Genomic DNA, 20,798 nt, shown 5'->3' with positions numbered 1-20,798 from the left:
CCCATATCTGTAAGTTGCTAGTTTGCTAACGGTTTGCGATTGTCCTATTCATATTATTTACTTATGCCAGATAAATAATTTCTTGAGTTGTTTCACAGGGATTGATTGCCTTGCTCACTGCTGTTGATGCTCTTTCTCACATTCATGATTTCAGCAACCTTAAGAAACAGGTATGATATGACCACTGATTTTGTTTGCTAGTTGCTTTCATGTTATTATGCTGGATATTCTTTTCTCTCTTACTTAGAGCAGGTATCCAGCAAATCTTATCCACCAATTTATCTTTTCTTCTATTATACTTGTCGTGAGGTCCAAGCTACTGGTATCTTTGTTAATGTTCTTATACCTTAGCTTACACATGGAATGGTACATCTAATGTGGTTCTTCATATCACTCTTACTGAAATTATGTGTGATTGGTTCGTCAAGCAACATCTTCTTCCTGCAGGGGCAAAGGTAGCTGACCAGCCGGTGATGAAGCGAGCGGCCCTGCCTGCAGCAGCCTGCAGAGCAGCAAAGGTAGTAGAGCAGGGATTGCTAGCAAGGTAATCTATTACATGGACCCACTTCAATATCAGGGTATTTTGATTTACTTCTTTTTAAAATTTTGAACTGTATCTATGTATTGGCTTCCTTGTTTGATTCCTATTCTATAGCTTTCACAGTGAATATTTTTTTTCTCGAAAACGCAGGAGAGCCGCGCTTCATTAAATTAAGAAGAGAATAAAGGGCAAGAGCCCAAACAACACCTTACACACCACACACACGCACACACCCCAGTTTCTAGGCTTACACTCGCGCCGGTGACATAAACACACAAGACGACCACTACTGAGTTAGACACTCTAACTACCGGGGAGGAGGGCAGTCAGGAAAGATAATCCTTGAGCCCCTGCCATAGACCACAAGCGGCGTTCCTCGCCAGCTAAAATCAGAGCACCAGCTAAGCTAGGAGCTGCTCCATCGAAAACACACCCATTGCGATGGTTCCAAATAGTCCACGCTCCAAGTATAATAAGCGAATTAACTCCTTGCCTTATCAGCCCATCAGCGGTGCTGCTGCTAACTTTCTCCCACCAAGCATGGAAGGACAACTCTATAGGCTGAGGGGACAGAATCTGAAGACCGACCTGTCTGAGCAGATTGAACCAAAATTCTCTTGCGAACACACAGTGGACAAGGAGATGGTCAATAGTCTCTTCTTCTTGGTCACAGAGAGGACAATATTCAGGATGAGGCAACCCGCGACGTGCCAGGCGATCAGCCGTCCAGCACTTGTGCGCGACCAGCCACAAAAAGAAGCGACACTTAGGCGGTGCCCAAGATTTCCAGATTCTTTCCCATGGTCCAAAGTGAGTAGAACCCAAAAAGAACCCATCATATGCCGACTTAGCCGAGTATTGTCCGTTGGAGGAGAGCCTCCATATGTGTCTATCCTCAACCTCCGGCTGCAGCTGAAAAACCATCAATAAATCCCATAATTAGAGAAATTCCACCAACACACCTACTGTACGAGCTCCCTGAATGTCCGAAATCCAAGCCTGGTTAGTGAGAGCGTCCTGGACAGTGCGCTGCTTAACCCTCCTCTTGGGAATAGCTCCGAAAAGGTGAGGGTCAAGGTCTGCAATGCAATGCAATTCACAGTGAATATAACTTTGCTATTTTGGAATATGACTTTGCTTTTAGGTAATATGGGCTCTACCGATAGAACATGGGAAGAAAGTAGTGTGACAATGGCAATAAACCTACTAAGGAAAGATTAATTGACTTTCAAGTTTCTATTCATAGTATTTGTCCACTATGGGTAAATGTATAGGTTCTTCAAGAATTTTGATTGCTAGAATACTGTGGTTGCTCCTATATAAAGTATAAACCACTAACTGATCATCTTTTGTGTGCCAGGACTATTACTTCTACAATGATGACAGTGGAGTACAACAATTGTTTGGGAACCCGTAACTGTGAAGACTTGAGCTGAGATTCTTTGGGTGACAAGTATATCATTAGAATTCTTCAACTTACCTACCATTCCTCTTCCTCCTGCCTGTAAACTGAAAGCATGCAAGTTGCTGCCTGTTGACCTCACCCCTCTCCTCTTGTACCAATGTTTAAATTCTTACGTCGTTTAATGTTCTGGTCGAATTTGAATTGTAAATTTAATTTTTTTTTGCAGAAAAATAATTTGTAGGGGCGGTTGGTACTGTAGCCGCCCCTACAAATCGATTTGTAGGGGCGGCTGGTGTTCCCAGACCGCCCCGATAAATCGATTTGTAGGGGCAGCTACAGTACCAGCCGCCCTTACAAATCGATTTGTAGGGGCGGTCTGGGAACCGCCCCAAAAATCAGCGATTTGTAGCCACCCTTTCATAGGGGCGGCTGGCAAAACCGCCCCTACAGAGGGTTACTAGCCGCCCCTAAAAAAGCTTTTCTACGTAGTGATATGTATGTGCACACATACATAGGTGCACGGGGTGGCACATGAAGGAGCTTCGTTTAGCCAGTCAAGGAAGAGGCAATGTGGCAAAGGAGCAATATTGCAATACCTATTGAAGTGTCAGGTACGTGTTCGCACATATTTCTATACTTCTCCATTCTTTGATGTATTTATGCAATACCGATTTCCTCCCTATAGGCATGCTTAGTATTTTTATATGGCTTGAGAATGTCGTAATCGTCTACTTTTCAATTTTGTATACTTTTGCTTTTTAGTTCTCTCGTTCCCGTGCCTATGTTTCATCGAGCATAATCTAGGAGAGACTACAGAAGAAAACAATAGTTCTGTTTCTTAAGAACCAAAATGATGGTTCTTTATGTGATGCCTAATCTTCTAGTCCTGTGGGATCAATCCTCCGTATATATGGTGCGATGGCAGACTATATGAAAGAAAAAAAAGTCTTCATCATATATATGTAAGCTACCATTAAGAGATACACATCCATACTAGTAGGAGGATTTGTAGAGGTGGAGGCGGTTGTCCAGCCACCCTAGAAATCGGATTTGTAGAGCCAGCTCGAAATACAACCTCCTCTACAAATCATTCTCTAGAAATCAGAAATCTTAGGCTGCCACACATGCCATCACAAGTCAAAATAGTTTTTTTTTGCGTGAAAACGCGTGCTTCGTCGCGACCGCAGGGGGTCTAACCCACAACCTTAGGCTTCGCGCATTACTCATCTAACAACTCCAGCCAAAAGTGACTTGTGTCCTTAAGGCATATTCATTATCATATTATCTTCAACTGATTTTGAAATGAGTATTTGAGACCCTAAACAAATTTAAATAAAAACATTTTCAACTGCAATGTCATATATATCATCGACGTCTAAAACTTTGGTTTTGTTTGTTTCTTCATCCGAGGTTATTTGAAAAGTTTGAATTTCAAATGTGAGAAATTCAAATGTTATTTTCCCTAGAGAGATGATTTCAAATAAAAATGTTGTAAACTACAAAGTTATATAACTCTTCAAGATCTACAACTTTGGTTTTGGTCGTTTCTCCATCTGAGGTAATTAAAAAAAAAATCAAATTTTACCTATTTTAAGAGACGGCTCTAGATCCATCTGCCTCTACAAATCGATTTTTAAAGGCGGCTTAGCGACCTCTAAAAATCTATTTGTAGAGGCGGCTGGATCTAGCTAGACCCACCTTTAAAGATAGGGTATTTGTAGAGGTGGTTGAAAATACCAGTCACGTCTACAAATGCATTTCTAGAGACGGCTCGTTTTGGGACCGATTTGAAAAAAAGGGGACATTGCTAAAAATCATATCTTCAGTAGTGAACATTTACAACGTGTTTGGTTTGCTTCACCGTGTGGTTTGGAATAATCTCATCCAAACTCCGAGCTAGCGGCGCTGTTTTCTTTGCATCAGCGGACGGACCGATCCGTCACCGACTAATTCCTCGTTGGCATGCCCACAAGTCAGTTTCTGTAACCATCCGGCTCTCCAGCAATCAGCAGACGACCATGTTCCCCGCACGTTGATCCTAGAAAAGGAGAACACCTGAAGGATCAATTCATTCCGCATGAGATCATTCCTTGAACCAAAGGTGCTGTTAATCGTCCCTGCTCTGCTGTTTGATGCATGAGATGTATTACAGCAATCTGTTCAGCCAAATTAAATTACACAGCACCAAGGAATAAGGACCGGGTAAGCATTTACCCTTGTTGACATCAGTTCTTCCACACCCCACACCGTCGTCAATAAATCCCTGGCCTGCTATTGGATTTTAACGTCCCTAGTCTTACATCATCAGACTAACACATTCATTAAGTTTACAGAGACTTGTAAATTTGCTTCATCCACAAGAAATTGTGAGAATGGAAGCCACAGACGCAGGTGTGGATCTTTCATGTGGTGAAGATGGAGGCTCTTCTAGTTTCTGAGTTCCATATATGATGCTGCATTGATGAAAGGCCTTCATGCCACTTTGCTCTCCAATCAAACACACCATTTACAATGGCACCCTCCTAATCATTTGATGTAGTGGCGACTATTCTGAGGACCTTGTTTGAATAATGATACATTGATGGCCTTCAGGTCAGTTCACTCAAGCTGCAGACAGCAGGTAAAGGACGAGACCCCCCATCGCACAAAAAAATGTTGTAGGTTTGGAAAACATTGAGGCACTTCAATATAACAAACCTTGTGGTTTTATTTTTAAAAAACAATATGATATTGCTAGCAAGTACATCAGATGGAGTTTTAGCAAATCCACACATGGTCTCTCTCCCCCCCCCCCCCCCCCCCCCCAAAACTGTTTTTTGTTCACATCTCTTGTTTCTAAAGCTATAACTACATGATACCAACCAGGGCTTTCTGAAACTACAATATCCAAACTTGACCTGTTCCACTTGTCACCATCTGATTCACGCTGGCCAGTTATGTTCAGACACATAATGAAGAGAAACAAATGTTCCTGTCGGGGATGACACCTTTGGTCATGCCGTCGCCACCCCTGTATCAGAAGAAGTGTCGCCGCTTTGCTTTTTTTAGGTTGCAGGGTCAGGAGGATGTGTGCCAGAGGAGAAAAGGTCGAAGTACCTTCATGCTGCAGCCACCAGCAAGCTCCAGGGCAGCGATGTCCATCGCCGACGCGGTCCAGCCCATGAAGGAAGTCTAGGGCAGACATGGCATGCCATAGAGCCTATAGTAGGTGATTCCGTGATGTGAAAATGCTAAAATGCCCGAAAACCATTCTTACTCCCTATAAATAGCCCCCTAAGCTATTGGTAACAAAACACTTATGGTCCACTTTATTATCTTATTGTTCGATCCATATTTTGTCCATTGATGTCTCCCACCTCTTGATTCAAGCGAGGATCCGAATTCAACACTTCTCAATTTAGTATTGTGCCCCTATGAATATTATTTCTTCACAACCCTTGCTATTTGTCCCATAAATGTTCATGACCAGTCTACCTGTCTTGATGAAACGACGCTCCTTATTAATGACGCTCCTTATTAATGACCTGCCTATAAGTTCTGATCTTATATTCTTCCACAGTTCAATTTAGGCCCTGTTTGGTTCTCTAGTCTATGGACTAAAAGTTTTAGTCCACTTTAGTCCACAAACTAAAAGTAGACTAAAGTGGTGTTTGGTTCCTTGAACTAAAATGGACTAAAGTGGAGAGAGAGGACAATAAATGAGAGGCATGGGTGTCCCCAACACCTTTTAGTCCATTTTAGTCCAGTTTTGTGGACTAAAGGACTAAAAGATTTTAGTCCACTTTTAGTCTAAGTGTTTGGCTGTTTAGTCCAACTAAAGTGTAGATTTTAGTCCAAAATGCTTTAGTCCAGGGAAACCAAACACCCCCTTAGCATACAGAATATTGCTCTCTGTACCCAACATAGCAGTCCGGTTGTCCCCACTTTTAATGCAGTTTGGTCAAAGGTACATTCTTACAACCACATTGTTAATCTTTGCTTCTGATGCAAGCTGATATACCTAATCTCTTATGCACACTTTTATTTATTGTTTTTTCTTAAAGGGAAGCAAAGCTATAGATTCCTGAATCCTGATGGCTGAGATGGTCAGTTCTGCAGTTATCCAGGAGTCATTTAGCCAAATACTATCTGGCCTAGTTAAAAAATATGATGACAAAAAGGAAATAAATGGAATCAGAAACATAGAGAGGCTAGAGATGGCACACATCAGGCTGGAAGCTGCTCTTGAGACTTCCAATAAATGGCAGATCACTGATACATCCATGTTGCATTGGCGAAAGAAGCTGAAGCGTGCTGCACCAGAGTGTCATGAGAAACTGCACAAATGTAAACAGAGAATCCTCAAAGAAGAACGCATGGAACAGGAGGTAATGAATTCCTCCATTCCTAAACGGATTGGACATGCTACCAAGTCATTTGTTTTCTCCATCTTTAACCGCAACAACGATGAGTTGAACCCATCTGTCCTTAAACGATTTGAGTGGTATGCAGATGGTGCTAGTGAATTCCTGAGATTCATTGAGCTTGGCGGCACACCACTATGTCACATCATGCCCTTTGGCTCCCTTATCAATAATCTTTTTGCAGGCAAGCAACTTCACCATAAAATTGTTCGAGGAAGCCAACAGCCTTTGTGTCAACTATAGTTGATCCCCTATAGTACTGCAGAGCAAGGAACAGAGGTTGACATAATATTTATCAAGAAAGATGGTACAACAGAGGGTAATATCTACTTTAGTATGATAGTGCAGCTTTCAGAGAGTACAGACATTGTTGGGATTGCAGTTAGGAGTTTGCAGTTGTTTGCCCCTCATGTCAAATTTATAGTTGAAAATATTACCAGCGAACTTACTCAACTACCTACTGAAGACCTCTCATGGGCGCCATTTGCTTATTCAAACCACAGGGAACATTTGTACAATCTTCACAACATTGCATCTCAATGGTTTCGCCCGAAACCATTATGTTGCAAGCAGCAGCAACACCATGAGGTTCCACATTTTAGCAACCTAAACATGGCAGGATTATCGGATGTTTCATTAGAACCAGTAATTGAATTTAATTTGTAGTGGCAAGTATCACATTCAGTTTACAACAAGCGAAAGACCTCACTGTCTGAAGGCACAATGTCTCTGCAAAATTCTCCATATCTGAAAGCAGGAATTGCTTTTGCACCCCATGGCTCTTTTGAAGACATGATACCACTGAATAAAAGTTCTGAAACAGTAGAGATAGTTGGTGGTCAGCAACATGTCTTGCATACGGACATCTCCTTGGAGAAACTGGAAGAGATTATGCTAGCAAAGGCCATAGATTACTTCTGCCACAATGATGAAGCATCCGTATACCAAATGATTTGGAGGTCTAAACATGGGGCTGCATGGATTCATGTTGAGAAGCCAAGCATAAACACATGGAGAACAAGCATGAGAGCACAGATAACTTTTGGGGGGCCTACAAATAGAAAGCTGCTTCGAGGATAGGATCAAAAGATTGGGAACTTTCTAGGTGTGCTCACTCACTTCCTCAACTTATGGGGTGCCCATGTGCCCATCCATCTAAAAAGTTCTCTCATGGACTGGATGCGGAAATAAAAGGAAACTCAGTTACCAGAAAGAAAAGCAACACCTGTGAGAAACATATAAGCATAGATATCCTCGAGGTAGAGTGTTAGTGTTAAATGCTCCAAACACAAAAGCAAGATGAGCGAAGTTATGAATAACATAAAGATCTTAATTTTACGTTCTAATAGTCTTTATTGTTTATGCCTTTGTAAGGAAGTAGTGAAGTATGTTTGTTCTACATCAGGAACTTATGCAACTGTGTCTTAGTTTAGTTGTCTCACTGTCTCATATATGTGAAATTGTTTGTATGTCATCAGCTGAGATATTCTGGGAATTACTCAATTACATTGGAATCATAATACAGTGGATTTAGTGGAAGGAGAAAATATATTGTTAACTCTGTGCATTGCATCTGTCTTTATTTATTGCTATGTCTGTGTTTCCTTTCCTTTTGTTTTTGTTGTCTAGTTTCCTTTTACTTTGTTTGTTGTGCATGCTGAAATTCTTATGCTTTGAGGCTCCCTTCCCCTTCTACCATGGACTGGATGCATAAAGAAAAGGCAAGAGGAGCCAAGCTACGAATAACATAAACGTCTTAAATTTACATTCTAGTAGTCTTTATTGTTTATGTCTTTGTGAGCAAGTAGTGAAGTACATATGTTCTACATCAGGAACTTTTGCAACTGTGTCTTAGTTTAGTTGTCTCACTATCTCGTATATGTGATATTGTTTGCATGTCATCAGCTAAGATGTGCTGGGAATTACTCAATTACATTGGAATCATAATGCAATGGATTTAGTAGGAGAAAATAGTTAACTCTATGCACTGCATCTGTCTTTCTTTATTGCTATGTCTGTCTTTCCTTTCCTTTTGTTTTTGTTTTCTACTTTCCTTTTTCTTTGTTGGTTGTGCATGCTGCAATGCTTTGAGGCTCCCTTCCCCTTCTACCATAATATTGTATAATGCACTACCTAAACAATTTTAGGAGACCAAAACTACCATCTCTTGAGTTCACTAGAGGCTTCACACCCAACAACTGTCTTTTGTATATCTATTTATAGAGGCAGATGGGTAAATAAGAATACTTCCTACCCCACCATCGCTTTAAAGACGAAAAAGTCCACAATCGGCCCATCCCAGTCTCATTAAACCTAGGCTAGGGTTCCACCAACGGAACCTCTACTATCCTCTATCTTCTAGTTCTATTTGTCTTCATCAATGCTAGCTATGACCCACCTCCGACCCTCTCCTCACTCATTTCCCTCCTTCACGTTGCACACCCCCTTCCCTTCTATCTTAGTTGCACATCACATCTCCTCCATCGACACAGCCCCCACCCCCAAATCTCTAGTACCCCCGGTTACAATGATGAAGCTGCCAACCCAGCGCCACACGACCTCCACAAGCTATTGGTTGGGAATCCATGAGTGGTCATGCATTGCTCCTATTAGAGTGCGTAGCGGATCTGACCCAGCCCACTATACCCATGAGCCAGCGCCCCTCAGGCCTAGGTCCATCGGAGCCCACAATATACCAAGGCCTTGGGCCTAGCTCAATCTAAAAGACAAGCCTGATAGGTGAGGGATGCCCTGCCTTATATGCTATGCTCCCCTATCATTGATTTTTTATGTGGGAGTAAACCTAACTATTATAATAAAAAGGAATAGTGCAACATTGTCTACCCACGTAGGGTGCTAGTCCTATGTACCCTATATAATCAGCCATGAGGCCAATTTCAATTCATCCAATTGTCCCACCAATTCTATACTCCTACATGGTATCATTCGCCTAGGTTTAGATCCTAACCCTAGCCACCACGGCTTCTGCACCATGTGCCCCTGTTTAGGCACCCAATCCTATTGATCTGGCTGCCATTGTTGTCGTTAAGCAGCAGATCAGGCCTTCTCGCGATGCCGACCACCTCATCGCCATCTCTGTGCTTGCTATAGAGGACGCTAGGCGTCAACTCATCTTGTGCCACCATGGTTGTGGCCTGGGCCACGTCGACCCCAACACCAAGCCGCCATGGCGGCGGCCGGCCAATCCCACACTGCTCGATCATGTCGAGCCACTGCTGGCTGGGTGCCGCATTGCTGGGTGTACCCAATCCCTTGCTTTTGTATCTTTTTGGTTTGCTCGATCACTAATCGGGATTGAGTCACCCACCGCCCATCAACCTCGTGCATACTACTCCGGCATCGACACCGACTTCACCAACATCTATATCTTCAACTATGTGGCCTAGCCGGGGCATGCGATGATGAGGGGACACCTTCCAACATTGCTTCTTGGTCATTTAGCCTACATGTCTACATCATCAGTTCCTCATCTCCATGAATAGATCGAGATGCCTCCGCTGACTCCTTCCATCATCGCTCCATCTCGTGTGTACTCAGTTCGTACAATCGATTATGCACGATCCACTAGGTTCCTGTCACTACTAGAAATATCGACTTCTATGACGGAAATCTTAATGATGAATCTGAAACCGTCATAGAACAACGCTTTTTATGACGAATATTTACGTTTCATCATAGATCAGTGGCGACGATCCTACAACTCTCGCTATCTATGGTGAAATCATATATCATCACAAGAAACGCCATAGAAGAGCACACGGTTTCATCATAGATCACTCACATGACTCATCTATGATGATCCTCTTTAGAATTGTGATGACCAGGGCTTCATCATTGAACTAATTACACATATGTGGTGAAGTTTTCGACCTATAACGAATGGCATTTCATCATAAATCTCCACACTGTCCTTTCTCCATCTGATGTGTTCCTATAGGACCTACAATTATTCATCCGTCACACTTGCAATTCGTCATAAAGTCTCTTGCTCGGTCCTTTCTCCATGCGACGTGTACCTATGGGACCATTCTCCATCCGACATGTACCCGTGGGACCTGTATTTACTCATCCGTGACGCTTGCAATTCATCATAAAATTCTCTGCTCGGTCCTTTCTCCATCCAACGTGTACCTACGGGACCCTTCTCCATTCAACCAGTGGGGCTCGATGGCTTACGTGTCACATGTACCTGTGGAACCATTCTCCATCTCCATCCGACCTGTGAGACCTGACAGTTTGCGTGTTATGTGTACCTATGGGACCATTCGACCTTAGGGACCCGATGGCTTACGTGTCACGTGTACCTATGGGACCTTTTTCCATCTCCATCCGATTTGGGACCCGACGGCTTGCGTGTCACTTGTTGCCGCCGGGGTTTAATAAATTAAACTAAAAAAACCATGAGACCTAAGAGTCGAACCTGGGACCCAGAGCATGGAATAGAGTGTGTTCAGCATTGCACTAGATGCCTGGTTGTGTTGACATGTCTTTGGAGTCCTAATAGTAGTATATGTCGTCTGTGTGGACAGATTGACTTATACGTTGGATGTATCCCCTACAAGTGGAAACAAATCTGTGCCCATTGGACTTGTGGCGGCGGCGGCAGTGGAGGATCCCTTGTGTGCTGTGGTGGCTCAGGTGTCCTTTTGGTTGCTAGGTGGCGGGTCTTTCCGGTGGAGCATGGTGTCATTGGTATCTGTGTCCCATCGTGTGCCGCGGCAGAGGTGACAGATCCAATCCTCAGGTCTCCTTTCTCTACTTTTCCTATTCGCTTCACTGTTTTGGTCCTTGCTTGAACATGAGATATACAAGAAATATTGTAGCATTGCCGATCTGGTTAGGCCAATGCAGATGAAAAGAACTAAGAGGTGGCACTAGTTGGTTTTCTGCTGGTGTCTTAGTTTTCTACATATGTTCAACATTCTTACTGTAAATGCCTGTGTGCAACTAGGCCTGTTAGTTGTCAAGTGCTTGCTTGATTATACCTATCTGTCTAGGCAAACATACAGGCCCTTCGCTTCTGCCTTAAACTATTTTTTCTGTCCAATGCTTGCTTGATTTTACATTTCTGTTTCGTATGCTCCAGTGCCACCAGTGAGTCCTTATGGTATTTTGAATTTGTACCATATCTAAGGTCACATTCTGTGCCAATGATGTCTACATGGCTGTTGGATGTATTAGGATGTAGCTCATATGTTTGCTTTCTGTGTCTTCTCCTTGTTGACAACCAAGTTATCCATTTGGCTCCAGTTGATGGTAGTTAACAACCACTATAGACCATCAATAAAACATGTATAATGGCATAAATATGATCACCAACAAAGGTCTAGGGGTTTAAACTAACAAATTACATGAGTTTTGGTGAATCTGTATTTTCTGCAGGGTTTATTCAGAAAATCATCAAGGTAGACCTACATGTCGGAATTAATTGCGCTTATCCACAATGGAACAGATACCGGAAGGTTCTAGAAGAATTGAGAGGACTCCACACCGAGGCGGAGCCCGAGTGGCTACCTGGTGGGGCTGCTCGGCCCCACCTATAGGCCGCTCGGCCCCCAAGGCCCACATGTCAGCCCTTATTGCTACGTCGGTTCTCCACCGCCTCCTAGATTGCATCTACGTCGTTTATTCAAGTCTGTTTGATCTGAGGGCTCAGGATTGACGCTTTGGCCTATATAACCAGCCCCCTCCAGAGGACGCTGTCATAAGTCAAGATTAGACCATAAATTAGGGTTTATAGAGAGAAGAGAATAAAGCTCCAATTCTTCAAAGTTCTAGTATAGGCTAGCTAGCAAGGTTCAAGTAGAGTGTGGGCTATTGTTCAGGATTTCGGATCTTTCGTCTGGAGACTAGTATAGCCATTGTATCTCTTTATTTATGGCTTTGTGCTACTTCAATATTATGTTGCTATTTATTATGTTCTAAGTTTGCTCTAGTTATATGCTTGATATAGTTGTGATTGATGATGAGTTTATGCATATCTTCGCAAAGCGCTTAGCCCAAAACGCGCGTGGGTTAAGTGGTTGACATTATGTAAGCATGGTTCTTAGATATTGTTTACCTACGGATGCATTCTGCACTCTAGGTCATGTGGTAGATCATGGATGTGACACTCCCGTTGAGTCCATTGTAGTTCACTCCCTGTTTGTAGACCAAGTAGAACACGGTTGCGAAGGGAGACAAGCTCTGTTCTTGATCTTCCTTAGTAATGTTCCTTATGCATAGATCCATCATTAATTATGCTATAGATGAGAGTGTATATATTTGGGTGTACAAAAGACTTAGTAAATATGGAATGACTTAGGAATCTTTTGCTCTTACCGAATCTCCTACCTAGCCATACTACATTTTATGAGTCTCTATTTCTATCTCTAGAATTATTATCACTGTTTCACACTTATCATTTGACTTACCCCTACCATAGCATGAGAGTGTTTTTTATCATAAGTATACATATTTGTCAATATCTCTATACCAACAATCCCATAGCTCCTCCCTGTGGATAAAATATAAATAACGATACTCAGTATACTCCCAGGTGAAATGATACAATGGTATATTATCTGTGCGCTTGCGGATACTTTACTTTTACATATATAATTTTCTCTAAGTTTACAAGTGTCATTAATAATTACCAACCACGCATTTCTGGCATCATGCTAGGGATGACAACTTAGTAAAGAGTGATGCTAAGAAATGTCAACAAGCATTTCTGGCATCGTTGCCGGGGAGGGGCACATGGCTATAGAGAATTGATCAAATAAATACTTATTGATAAATCATAACAACTCTACTTTAGCAGGCTTACTCTTGTTTGTTGTTGTTCGTATTTTATGCAGGGTATTGCAGAATTGGTAATGATTCACCAATAACTTCCAACCAGAATCAACCTAATCAAGAGGAAGCTCAACAACAGTTTCTAAGCCATGGCTGACAAGACTCTATGTGAGTTCTCTGCTCCGAGCATCGAGAACATTTGCACTGGACCAACACTCAAAACCAATAACCTTGAGTTCGAGCTCAAGCCAAGCCTCATCAACATGGTGCAAGCAACCCCATTCAGTGGAAAGGCACATGAAGATGCTAGTGCTCATCTTTAGAATTTTTTGGACATCAGTAGCACAGTCATCATCAAGGATGTTGCTCAAGACATCATACTACTTCACTTGTTTGCATTCTCACTAGTGGAAAAGGCAAAGCAATGGTTCTACACCAATAAAGAAACATCAATACATGGGCAAAGTGTTCAAAGGCCTTCCTAGAAAAGTTCTTCCCAGTAGGCAAGACCAATGCCTTAAGAGGAAATATTTCTAGCTTCCAACAGCAGAAGGGAGAGACCATTCTAGAAGCATGGGAATGTTCCCAAGAATATATTTTAGATTGTCCTCACCATGGAATGGAAGATTGGTTGCTCATGTAAAGTTTCTACCATGGATTAACTCAGAAACTCAAGAACAACTTGATGCCACTGCTAGAGGATCATTTATGTCACTCACCCCTGGAAAGCTAAAACTCTTATGGAAAAGAAGCCTCTAATCAAGGCTGGTCATCATGCAACATCCAATCATGCAATAAGAGTGAAGAAGTACCAGAAGAGGTGTGTGCATTGTCAACCAAGATGGACATATTGTTGAATTGGTTTGAACAGCGAGCCAATTACAAGAGAGATCATCAAGCAATTCAAGATGCTTTTAATGCTCAAAACACATGTGGAGAATATTTGGGGGTTGAATTCCCTGAATATCAAGAGGATGTAAACATCATTGGCAACAATTCAGGTTCACAACAACAGAGATAAGGATGGAATCAACAACAATGGTCAACTTACCAAGGTAATTACCTAGGTAACAGTTATAATTCTTCTAATCCCAAGCAACCATCCTTACGAGACTTAATCTTAGAACAATCTAGGATTAATGAGAATATTTATAAAAAGCTTGCTTTTAATGATAAGATCCTAGAAAACATAAATACTAAAATGGATAGTTTTTCTTCTACCATAAAAGACCAACTTAGCTATAGTAAAAAGATAAAATCTCAATTATCCTAGTTGGCCGCTGGTTTGCTGTTTGCTACTAACCTTGAAAAGGTCAACGCTATAACCACAAGAGGTGGCAAGTCTACTCGTGATCCGCTATATTCGACAAGGACAGGTAAGACACAAGTGGTGATGTAGGAAGAGGAGAAGAGAAACGATGAAGTTGAAGAAGTTGTGCCACAAGAGCGAGAATTACAACAAGATTTTCATGACACTATGTTCCTACCATTTCCACGTAGAAATGAAAAAGCCAAAATGGATAAGCAGTTTGGTAAGTTTGTAGAGGTAATTCAAAACTTATATATCAATATTCCTCTACTAGATGCCATACAGGTTCCCGCCTATGCGAAGTACCTCTGAGACATCCTCAGCAACAAAAGACCACTGCCCACCACTAAAGTAATCAAGTTAACGGAGGAGTGTAGTCCGGCCATCCTAAATACATCACTTGTCAAGAAGAAGGATCCGGGGTGTCCCACTATCGATTGTTCAATCGGAAGCTAGAACTTTGAGAACGCTTTATGCGATCTTGGAGCAAGCATTAGTGTCATGCCCAAGAAGGTCTTTGACAAGCTCAACTACTCAACACTTACACCAATGTCGATGTGTTTGCAACTAGCAGACCAATCGGTCCGCTACTCTGCAGGAATCATCGAGAATATTCTGGTAAAAATATGAAACTTCTTTGTTCATGTGGATTTTGTAGTACTTGACATGCAGGAGGACATTCAGACACCCCTCATACTTGGGAGACCCTTCCTCAGTACTACAAATCCACACATTAATGTCAGAAATCAAATTCCATATCAACGGTAAGGAAGAGCGATTCGCCTTCAAGCTAAGACCAGAACAATGCTCTAATTTGGAATGGTGTAAGAAACAATTTCATCCGTCAAGGTCTCCATCTCGGGGATCGAAGGACGTACCCAAAGAATAAACACGAATCGAGAAGTCCAGTTCGATGGACTTAAAATGCCAAACCCTCGCCAGGAGGTAACTCGGTAGTTATCTATAATCATTTTTCGCATATTTACTTTTCAACACCTGCATTATAAAATAAAAAATTCTCATCATTGTATTATAAAAATTCAAGCCCCATGTAAATAATTTTTATGGAGAGTAAAAACCCATAAGAAATATTTACCATGGAGGCATAAAAATTTAAAAATACTATCATTCATCTTCTTATATTTCATAGTTTTATAAAATATTTTTATTTCATATATATATATATCTGAATATACGGTAGAAATATGGGAACTGGGACCCACAAATACTTGGGGACCCACCACCATCACCTCCATAAGCACTACCCATCCCTTCTATCTCCACTCAACCACCACTTTCACCTCCATCATCTCTCCACCAGCCATCCTAGTCGTATCTCCACCGAAAAGCACCAAAGTAGTATATATTTTGCTTAACCACGAAGCAAAGAGGTCATCAGAAGGAAGGAGAGGCCAAATGGCCATGACATGGGGCCGGTCGGCCCCACCACTTGGCCGGTCGGCCTGCTGCTCTCCCCCCTACTAAATACCCCCTCCTCCTGGCTACTGAACTCACTCACTCACACGCAATCTAGCTTCCCAAGTTTGAATTTCCAATTCCAAATCTCATAGTTTAAAATTCTCTTGGTAGAAGTAGTTTTGGAGTGAGAGAAAAGGGTGAGAAAGTTGAGAGTGAAAGTGTTGCTAAAATCTTGAGTAAGAGAGAGAAAGGTGCTGCTAAAATTTGAGCAAGAAAGAGAGGGTTTAGGAGTGTTAGTGCTGTCCTAATCAAGGGTGAAAATAAAAAGAATTAGGGTAGAAGTCATGCCAAAATATTGATTAGAAACATTCTTTAGGCAATCTCGGACGACTAACCCTCTGGACGACTGACTTTTGGATGGCTAACTGCTAACATTTTTATTTTTCTAATCCCATTCTATGAGTTGTGTTGTCTTTTGTCTATTTTGCAGGAAAATGAGCAAGATCATTGGAAAGCTCAAGCGTGCGGTGTCGTTCCGCTCAACGAGAAGTTTGTCGTCCCGGGCAAGCACCAACATGGAGGTCGATCTTCCATCTCCTACTGCTAGAGCATCATCCCATTCAGCTCCCGCGGAGAGAAACGTTCTCTTGCAAGAGAAGCAGCTCAAGCTTCAGAACGATACGGAGAAGGACATCTATAAGAAGCTGAAGACCCGGAGGTTCGTCCTCACTCCCGCTTATGATCCAGCCCTACTACAAGCCACAGGTATGAACATTGAATTTGAAATCATTTTTAAGGTTGTAGGATGGGGGGATGTTTGGGAAATTAATGAGCCGGGGTCTAAGCTTTTGACTGCTGAATTTTTATGCACCTTGAAACCCACTAATTTGGAAGTATCATTTAGACTTTTCAAAAAAAAAGATTTTTCTATCCCATGAAAATAGTTTAGTGAACTTCTAGGATTTCATGCACAATGTGTGATTGATGTGGACATTGCTATACAAGACTTTGATAGAATAAAATTTTGGAGAGAAATATCTAAAGAACTTACTTGCTACCGTCCCCGTACCAACGAAATTCATCACCCTACTTTGTGATTCATGCATAAATGGCTAGGTTTTTCTCTTTTTCCTAGGAATGATTTTTGCACTGTTAGCAATGATGAACTTAAATTGCTCTATGCCATGGTCAAAAGAAGAAAGGTTTCACCAGTCCAGTTTATGATGAAACAATGGAAAGAAATTCTTGATCTTAAGGGAGATGTTGGGTGCACTTCTTTAGTCACTCACATAGCTAAAAATTGGGGTCTTTTGGAAAATGCTTCTGTTGCTTACATCGATGACATTCCCTATTGGTGTATCGATTATGAATATTTTAACCAAGCACACATGTTAAAACTTCCACTCACATAGCCAAATATGATATTTAGACTAGGAAAACTTCCACTCATATATGCTGCTTGCATTGCATTGAGTTTGGTCAAGCTTTATTGATGCCTTATGAGAGTTGTGTCATGCTCTTAAAATCAAGATCACGTACACACCACCCAAAAATGTTTTACTCCTACACTAGGAGAAAATGCCAAAAACATTCTTCATCGGTTTTCCACCAAATAAATGCTCCAAGCTCTTGTTGCTATCTCTCAAAAGTTTTGTTGCAGAAAAGAGGCATGGGGCTATGCAACAGTTATTCATAAAAAAAAGAGTTGAGAAAAAATGGACACAAAAGTGTTCAAGATATTTAAAACAATGGGTACTCAGATGCTCGCCTAAAAAGAAAGAAATGAATAAGATAGGCCCTACTCTCTAGCAAATATTTCCAAGTTTCAAAGGAGAGATATGTTTTCAAGGAGCAAAGTAGAATTAGGCTAGCCACCATATTTATATCCACCATATTCCACACACATGCATATCTTGATTTGATTGTATGATTAAACTCTATTTGGATCCATTGTTTGACTTTTCAATATATGTATCGCAAGTATGCTCTCTCATACATTTTCCACTCCTATGAGCTCCATATAAGCCTTAGTTGTAGGAGAAGAAAAGTCATAACATCACTATTGACTTGGTAAGGATCCATAAATACCATATATATATGAGAGACTTGAGAGTGTCATACAATGGAATCTCTGAGTTTTATTTTGAAAACTTGCAAAAACTCTGGAATAATGGTTGAATAAAGAACTTGAGACATAGTGCTTGACTTGATTGTTCTGTCTTTCAATTGCTCAAGACCCAAGTGAAAGCTCAAAAGCTCCATGGTTGAAGGTAATGTGGGTAAGTTTGAAAGTCAGATAGTGAATTTCAATCTAGAGGAGAATTCTTGTTTGAACACATGTGTACTTTTGAGGAGTGAAAACATTGATGCAACTCCTAATCCATTTGTTGAGTTTAGTTTTGCTAAGGGTCTAGCAAAGATTAAGCTTGGGGGAGATTGTTGATGGTAGTTAACTACCACTATAAACCATCAATAAAACATGTATAAGGGCATAAATATGACCAACAAAGGTCTAGGGGTTTAAACTAACAAATTCCATGAGTTTTGCTGAATCTGTATTTTCTACAGGGTTTATTCAGAAAACCATCAAGGTGGAGCTACATGTTGGAATTAGTTGCGCTTATCCACAATGAAACAAACACCAGAAGGTTGCAGAAGACTCGAGAGGACTCCACGCCCAGGCGAAGCCCGAGTGGCTGCCTGGTGGGGCCGGCCGACACCACTTGTAGGCCGCCCACCCCCTAGGGCCCACATGTCAGCCCTCGTCACTACGTCGGTTCTCCACCACCTCCTAGATTGCATCTATGCCGTTTATTCAAGTCAGTTTGATCTAGGGGCTCAGGATTGACGCTCCGACCTATATAACTAGCCCCTGCCCCCCCTCCAGAGGACGCCGCCATAAGTCAAGATCAGACCAAAAATTAGGGTTTCTAGAGAGAAGAGAATAGAGATCCAATTCTTCAAAGTTCTCGTATATGCTAGCTAGCAAGGTTCAAGTAGAGTGTGGGCTATTGTTCAGGATTCCCGATCTATCGTCTGGAGGTAGGTATAGCCATTGTATCTCTTTATTTATGACTTTGTGCTACTTCAATATTATGTTGCTATTTATTATGTTCTAAGTTTGCTCTAGTTATATGCTTGATATAGTTGTGATTGATGATGAGTTTATGCATATGTTCGCAAAGCGCTTAGCCCAAGACGCGCGTGGGTTAAGTGGTCAACATTATGTAAGCATGGTGCTTATATATTGTTTACCTACGGATGCATTCTGCACTCTAGGTCATGTGGTAGATCGTGGATGTGACACTCCTGTTGAGTCCTTTGTAGTCCACTCCCCGTTTGTAGAGCAAGTAGAACACAGTTGTGAAGGAAGACAAGCTCTGTTCTTAATCTTGCTTAGTAATGTTCCTTATGCATAGATCCATAGTTAATTATGCTATAGATGTGAGTGTATATACTTGGATGTACAAAAGACTTAGTAAATAAGGAATGACTTAGGAATCTTTTGCTCTTACCGAATCTCCTGCCAAGCCATACTATATTTTATGAGTCTCTATTTCTATCTCTAGAATTATTATCACTGTTTCACACTTATCATTTATTTATCATTTGACTTTCCCCTGCAATAGCATGAGAGTGGTTTTATCATAAGTATACATATTTGTCAATATCTCTATACCAACAATCCCATAGCTCCTCCCTGTGGATAAAATATAAATAATGATACTCGGTATACTCCCGGGTGAAATGCTACAATGATATATTATCTGTGCACTTGCGGATACTTTACTTTAACATATATAATTTTCTCTAAGTTTACAAGTGTCATTAATAATTACCAACCACACATTTCTGGCATCATGCTAGGGATGACAACTTAGTAAAGATTGATGCTAAGAAATGTCAATAGTTCCATACAAGAGGAAGGCATCGAAAGCAAATCAATGCTTTGTGTCTATCATTCACATCACTGAGGCCAATAATGTTTAAGCTGCACATGTTGCTACTGATGCCAATGATGATCACTACCACTTGTTCACTGACATTCTACTTGTGAAAACTGAGGAAGCTCAATTCATTGCTGAAATTGTAATGGCTAGAGCTCCATTAACTGCTACTCTAGTTTGAGTTATAGATCTATGTGGTGCTACTCTAAATTCACATGAGGTCATACCTTGAAAATTGTTAATGTTTGTTAAAGCTGCACTTTGATATGAGTTGTGGACTTCACTGATGGATCTTTGTTGGATTATTTTCCTCTTTAGAGATCACTGAGGAAGCTCTCATCGTACTGCACACTAACGAAATGGAGGAGGCCCCCAACAAGAGAAACACACTGGCTAGCCTCATGGAGGATGTCATTTTTGAGATCCTACACCGCCTCCCTTCCCGCTCCTTGTTCTGCTACAAATGTGTCTGTTGCTCCTAGAAAAACCTCATCTCGGACCCTAACAACCATAAGAAGCTATCCCAGACTGTGGCCGGCTTCTTCTATGACACTAAGGACGACAATCAAAACTTCACTAGCGTCGTCTGTGGTGTACGCCCTCGCTCCTTGGAATTCTTGCCCTTCAACATTGAAAATGTAGCGATCTCAGATTGTTGCAACGACCTCATCCTATGCTAGTGCCTTGGGCATGATGGATACCGCTATGTCATCTATAATCCAATGATCTAGAAGTTTAAAATTTAGCCGCCTAGCACCCATGATGTTGGCCATACTATTGGTGAGGCTCTCTTGGCGTTCGATCCGATAGCCTCCACGCACTTCCATGTGATTGAATATGTGGATGTCAACGCTATGTGCATAGGTGTGGAGATCTCCGCATCTCAAATTGCAGCATGGATCTATAAGGACTCTAAATGGGGTGAGCATACTGATGTGACATTTTATAGACAACCAAGTGTGTTTCTTAATGGTTG

The 20,798-nt window shown here is 41.5% G+C and overlaps 1 long non-coding RNA gene and 1 other non-coding gene across 2 annotated transcripts; one reads left to right on the top strand and one right to left on the bottom strand.

The window, feature by feature from the left end:
- Window positions 1–13,660: 13,660 nt before the first annotated feature.
- LOC136553154 (small nucleolar RNA R71) lies at window positions 13,661–13,767 on the bottom strand. The gene has a single exon (XR_010783060.1). It is a non-coding gene; the product is annotated as a small nucleolar RNA R71 (small nucleolar RNA).
- A 2,219-nt stretch (window positions 13,768–15,986) lies between these two features.
- On the top strand, window positions 15,987–20,474 carry LOC136551234 (uncharacterized). Its single transcript, XR_010782502.1, has 3 exons — window positions 15,987–16,640; window positions 18,444–18,921; window positions 20,141–20,474. It is a non-coding gene; the product is annotated as an uncharacterized lncRNA (long non-coding RNA).
- The last annotated feature ends 324 nt before the right edge of the window (window positions 20,475–20,798 follow it).

The sequence above is a fragment of the Miscanthus floridulus genome, chromosome 4, assembly GCF_019320115.1.
Source record: "Miscanthus floridulus cultivar M001 chromosome 4, ASM1932011v1, whole genome shotgun sequence".
Lineage (NCBI taxonomy): Eukaryota > Viridiplantae > Streptophyta > Magnoliopsida > Poales > Poaceae > Miscanthus > Miscanthus floridulus.
This window is presented reverse-complemented; position numbering and strand designations above follow the sequence as displayed.